This window comes from Tupaia chinensis, unplaced genomic scaffold, assembly GCF_000334495.1.
Source record: "Tupaia chinensis unplaced genomic scaffold, TupChi_1.0 Scaffold000468_1, whole genome shotgun sequence".
Classification (NCBI taxonomy): domain Eukaryota; kingdom Metazoa; phylum Chordata; class Mammalia; order Scandentia; family Tupaiidae; genus Tupaia; species Tupaia belangeri.
In genome coordinates, this window is record NW_006159977.1 from 1,463,819 (window position 1) to 1,470,239 (window position 6,421).

A 6,421-nucleotide genomic window follows, 5' to 3' on the forward strand; every position below is an offset into this window, starting at 1 on the left:
TCCCTTGCTCATGTTCTTGAGCCACGTGCTTCTAATTTTTCTGTCCCTTTCATGCTAGTGGACCCCGTCCTCCCTCCTGCAGCATCTGCTGCTCCCAGGCGTCTTGATACCAGCCTTTTCCTAACCCTGGATATTTCATCATCCTTCCCCTTTCATGGCCTCAGATGAGGGAACTGATTACAATCACAAACGTTTCTATTTTTTAGCAAAGCTTATCAACACTGCTCTATGCCATCGCTGTGCTGATTTAACACAAACTAACGAATGTGACATTGCGGCGGCCAGAGACAGAGGCCTCCCTTGCTGAAATGAAGAGGTATCATTACTTTCAGAAAGACTTCATCAATTCCACAGAAAGAACTTCAAACCTTACGCATGTACATATATTTAAACCAAACTCTAAACTGCATTAAAAGAGACATTTGGGGGTCAGCAGATGGTGTGGTGGCTAAGGCGCCGGATCCCCTCATGGTTGACCGGAGTTCCAGACCCTGCAGCTTGAAAATCACATCGGGCACGTGTGCATGCACGCCCCAAATCCCAGAAGGAGACGGATTGCGGCATGGCCATACTCCTGGGGGTGACCTTTTATTTTCCCTCTCTCTGGCAAGCTCACACGCCCTCAGGCAAACCCCCCAACCCCAAAATAGAGAGAGAGAGATTGACTGATTTAGATGGGAAATAGTTGCCGTTGCTATAGAATGTATAATGGGGGACTTCAAAATGTTTCACGGAAAAATGCAATTAAAGCACAAGTTTATTTTGGTGCAAAACAGTTGAACTCCATATATAGTTTTGTCTTTTGTTTTGTTATTTAATAATTTCCAGAGGGTGCACGTGCTCACCAGAGAGACAGACAGAGAGGACGATGGAGAGGGAGAAAGATCCCCAAAGTGGTGGAACCATAACACAATTCCCTTTCCATTTCTTCATCCTCTTGGGATTTTGACACCCATGCACACGTGCCCAGCATGTTTTTCAACCTGATGGAGCCGGGATTCGAACCAGTCAGTTGGCCATGGGGGATCCGGCTCCCTTAATCATTGCCATGGGGCTGGCCTTAGAGTTTTTTCACAGTATGCATTTCCCATGACCTTGGTGATGGTCCTCTTACATGCGGATCTAGGGACTGGAATGATTCCTAGGCTCAGAGCCATGTGAGCACAGAAGTGTGATCTCATTAGGGTCAATAGCTCCCTGTCCTCAATTTCTCTTTCTGGCAGAAGGAGGAAAATGTCACTTGCCCCCCACAGTGCTGTCTGGGGAAGGTGACAGCGATCTGTAAAGGGTGTCTACCAAAGAGAGGAGCACCAGGACAGGGTCTGTCACCATCGGCAAGTCTGCAATCCCGTCCCTGCGCTGCAGTTCCCAACCGCAAAGGCCAGCAGACACATTTGCCTCCGAAACTGGCTGCGATTCCAGTACTTGCTACATCCCCACGTGGCTGCATTTCTATAGGAGAAAGAAAAAATAGAGGCTCCCATGACATCCTGCATGAAAACCATGCATCCCTCTAAACCCTGTGGAAAACAGAGTCCCCAGCCCTTTCCTTTGTGCAGAGCGAGGGCCCTTCCAAGTCTTGTGGTTATTTCCCCAAACACCGTCATTTTGAGCTGTGACATCTGGTTTCCAGCTCTGGAGCTGGGATTTCTTTGTTAAAGAGACAATCAGAATTAGACATTGGGCGCCTCTGCCTCTCTGTGTGGGAGACACTGCCTGCCCTGCCCGCCATCAGCCACACCAGAAGGTCCTTGCATTTGCCCTCAAGCAAGGAATTTGCATTTAAAAAAAAAAGAAAAAAAAATCATTCCTATGGTGCCAATCTCTCCAAACGCCTCCTCTCTTCCAGAAGGCACTTCTGACATAGTAGGACTCCCCCGCTGCCCCCTGGCCTCAGCTCTTTCACAAACATCATGGAACATTGAAACGTTAGCAAGCTGCCCACCACACGGAAGACCCCTGCATCTCTGACAGCTCCCAAGAGGGGGTTAGGCTGTATGGAATTGTCTGCAGTGCTTCCTTCTCCACCCACGTGGGCCCAGGACTTCAGACACAGGCCCTCAGCTGTGGCACATGGGATGCGACTTTCTGTTCTGAGCCTATGGAGGTGAGAGGGAGAGTCAGCCCAGCGGCCAGCACAGGGTGTGGGGGGGAGTGGGCTGTGTAGTGACAGTTTTGAGGAGAGAGAATTCAGTCCTTGGGGAAAGGAAGAGCTCCAAAGGAGTCTCCCTCTTAGGGCCTGGCCCTGGGCAGGTGGCTAGGGCACAGGGTGTGAGGGCAGGTGGACTGCTCGGGACTCCCAGCTCTGGCCAAACGGTCTTTGGTGAGGCAGCTTCATGTCTGAGCCCTGGCTTCTTCATAAGCAAAACCTCAACACCACAGACTGGCTGCCGCCAGCACTAAACGAGATCGTACCTGCGCCGTGCGCCCCACCGTTCCTGCACAGGGAAACGCTTAAAGGAAAATGGCCCTCGCTACTATCCCGCCTGTTCCTCACGGCCCAATAAGCCGATTACATGGAGACACAGGAAACGCTCAGCGAATGTTTAATTGCATCAACGCCAGGCAAGCGCCTCAGCTGTGGCGTGGAACAGAGTCTAAAAGCTAAAGAAGTGGCATCATAATCACCCTCAGCAGGGAATCGCAGACCTGGGCTTAATAAGGGCAGATGGGGCCAGCAGGTGGTGTGGTGGCTAAGGCGCCGGATTCCCACATGGCTGACCACAGTTTGAGTCCCAGACCTGGCAGCTTGAAAATCCCAACAAATAAATAGATAAGTAAATACATGTTTAAAAAAAGAACAGGGCAGAAAGCAGCAGGGAGAGGAGATGGTAGAGACGGAAAGGAATCCCACACAGGCAGGTGTAATTCAAAGCTGAACAGAACGCTGGGGACTGGGACAGCTTATGGGATACTGACATATCACTGCAGGAGGAATGAACCGGGGTGATCGTGGAGTGGGTAGGGAATTGTAAATAAGAATCAGGGGAAATGATTAGAAAATCTCATCTGCTGAAAAGAAAACTGGCAAAACATCTTTATTTCGAGCCTGCCTGTTTTGGGGGGTGTAAGATGAGGGGTGTATATTCAACGGTATGGACAGCTGGTTTACAGAACGCATGACAGTAAAATGTACGGAAGATTTAGTCACAGATCGATCACAGCCGACAACTCATCGGGCAAACAAAATACATGAAACCATCAAATTTTAAAGCGACTTCATGGTGACTATTACCTAGAGAAATGACTAAAACAAAATGAAACTAATTAAGGCAAAAAAAAAAAAAACCAGACAACGGAAGAACCCCCAAATTTCACATGGTAAAAAATTAGATCAATAGGAAAATCTGCCTTAGTAGAAATAATAGAGAAGTAGAGAAGAAATGACTCCAACAAAATTCGTTTTAGCAAACTTGAAATGGAAATGGAAACCAATAGGAATAGTTTAATTGTGCAATAGAGAAAATTGATTAAGGTCTTAAATGGCTTAAATAGTATTCTCTCCAGAACTGTTCTCTTCAGTGAAAATCTATCAGTGTCGTTAAAATTCCAATTAAAATGCCTCGCTGTTAAACACAGAATTAAGATGTCTGTAGGGGAAAACTCCAGCAAGTCAGACTGGTGGATCAAAACTTGTCGTCATGGAACTCTCTCCAGGAGGGGGTCTCGGAGTGTGTAAGCCTGAGCTGCTGGTAAAGTCAGGGCTTTCTCAGCATCAGAAGTTTATGTATCATAGTTCCTAAAAATCTCTTCCAGGGGATCAGAGTCCAGGATCAATTTAGGAAATAACCAAAGACAGTTTACTCTTAGAAACTGCGATCGGGGGCCAGCAGGTGGCGGAGAGGTTAGGGCGCAGGATCCTACATGGCTGACTCTGTGGTCAAGTTCTGAACCTGGAAACCTGAAAAACATGCCAGGCACATGTGCATGTGTGCATGCCCAAAATCGTAAGTGAGAATAGAGGAAAAGGAATTGACAGTTGGCCATCGCCCTGGGGTGAGTTCTCACTTTCCTTCTCTCTGTCTCTCTCCTGTGACTCTCTCATGTGCCCCATGACAAAAAATCTAAAAAAAAGAAAAAAAAAGAAAAAAAAAAAAAGAGTGATTGGTTTTGTAACCACAAGAAAAAAATGGCTGGATGATGAGAATTTAAACAAAAGTTGGGAAGGAGGAAGGGGAGGAGGGGAAGCAGGAGAAGCAGCAGGAGGAGCTAGGATGAAAGGGAGGGATGGGAGAAGGAGGGAAAGAAGAGGGAGACAGAAAGAGAGGAAGGGAGAGAAGAAAACACACACACACACCAGACACGTGCACACGCACACATGCGCCTACCACACCTAGAGAAAGCAGTGACCTACCTAGCAGCTGGGATAAGGAGGCAGAGCAGTCAATCATTCCAGATTCAGGTGAAGTCTCTAAGGACCCCCCAGCTCCTTTGACGCCCTTCCACCCTCAGGCAATTGTTGGTCACTTACTGGGTATCTGGGCATTTCCTAAATAACTGGGCCTGCTTTGGGAGCCAAACAGCCCTGAGGTCCCATTTCAGCCGTCAACTTCCTCTGCTCATTGCCCCAGGTCCTGGCATCCTCATTGAGAGGGTGGGCAGAGGCCTCAGGGAATGTAAACCAGAGCTGCGGGCCACCACAATCACTGGAAAGATGTACCCCAAATTAAAATGAAACACTTTGCCCCTGGGGTTGCTAGTAACAGGATCTCATCATTTCTTTCCTAACCCCGGATCAGTCGCTCAGTATCTGACCGTCCTTGGGTGAACTGACAAAATGCAGTTTCTGAAACTGTGAAGTTTCTGAGCAGTGATTTCACAGAGGCCACCCCGGACCCCTGCTGCTATCCTTTGATGTGTTTTTAGCTGTCACCTAAGTTAGTGGGAACATTCTTACAGAAGAAAGAGCGAGGCATTTCAAGGGCCTCTAACAGACTCCGAAACACAGAGCCCTCCACCCTACCACCCACTGCTCAGGAGCCTGAAGACAAGGGAAGCTGTTCCAATCCTTGGCAAACCTTCAACACGTTACTCTCTGGCTAACTCCAATGGCTATGACGGCTACTGTAAGTGAGAACTACGCAACAGATAATTAGAATTAATAACTCTAATAATAAAAAGTTCCCAAATTAAAATTTTGATTTCTTCTTCTTTAGCCAGACAGCACAAAATAAATGTATGAGGATATCACTGAATTGTAATCTCATCCTCCAAAGCCACTGCATATAGGGAGGGCTCCCTATGAAGGGTTAGGCCAGTGGGAGGCTCACAGGCCCGCACGCTCTCCAGCCTTCTTCAGCCACAGGGAGGTCTACCTGAATGGGTGGGCACCGACATTGTCCCAGCTCTGCCGTCTCCTTCTGCCACACTTGGGGAGCCTGTATGAGAACCTGAGGAGTTTCCATGGGGCCCATTCCATGCCTTGACCTCCCTCCCACTCCCCAGTGATGGGACCAGCTGGAGAGAACAAGGTATAAGACCCAAAACTTGGGTTCCTCCAGTGGTGCTACTCTGTCCCAGTTCAGCCCCTCTTCAGGTTCTTCCTCACCAGGTTGCTTGTATGTGAAAAGAATGCAGTGATAACCATGGATGATGGGCTTTAAAAAGAAAGAGCTATAAAATGTAAGGCTTTGAAGGATGACTTAGCATGCTCTTAGAGTCCCAAGATGCAGCAGCTAAGGAAAAGACGGCATTCCCCACTATTGCCTCTTTTTCCCCTTCTGTCCTACCTCAGGGCACAAAAAGGCTGCGGTGTAGCAGATGATGCCACACACTCTCAAATCCACTCCTTTACTAGTTCTCTCCCAGGCAACAGAGATAATGGATAGAGGCAGATACTGAGAGAAGGACCGAGCTGTGCTTCGGCCCTTGGGGAATGCTAAGACCAGAATAGCCGCTTTCTAGCAAGATCCAACCTCTACCTACTTAAATTGCTCACAAGGGGGTCTCTCCGACTTTAGCAGAGGCTGCAAATGCAACTTCGTGGAATAGAAGGAATGCAGAGAGAGAACTATGTCTATGCCGAGTCGTCATGCCCTTCTGCCGTTCTTGCCGAATTTACCAGCGCATCACAGCAAATCTACGCATCCACAAATGCGAACCTTTAAGAGCACTGAAGATCAAGCACAACTCTCTGTTTAATTTAAAAGCCACTTTAAAAGTCCATTGCGTGAGGAATGAGGATCTGCTCTAGGGTCTTCCAAATGGGTCGCTGTAAATGTCCTAGCGCGGGATTTAATACCTAAGGAAATCGAGGCGATTCCTCTCCATATGCACCATAGCCGTGCTTTCTGTTATGCCTAAATAGAGGCAATTCTGGACCCTAGACTGATAAATAAGATCGCAGCCTAAGCTATACCCTGTCTAGTTTCATGTTTTGAAAACGACTTAAGATACAAAGATTGCAAGAGGGAAAGATAGA

General features: G+C 47.8%; 1 protein-coding gene across 2 annotated transcripts in view; it reads right to left on the minus strand.

Moving 5' to 3' along the window:
- The window catches only part of ZDHHC14 (zDHHC palmitoyltransferase 14), a 308,739-nt gene that overhangs the window by 118,031 nt on the left and 184,287 nt on the right, over positions 1-6,421 (minus strand). The gene's annotated exons all lie outside the window — the stretch shown is intronic.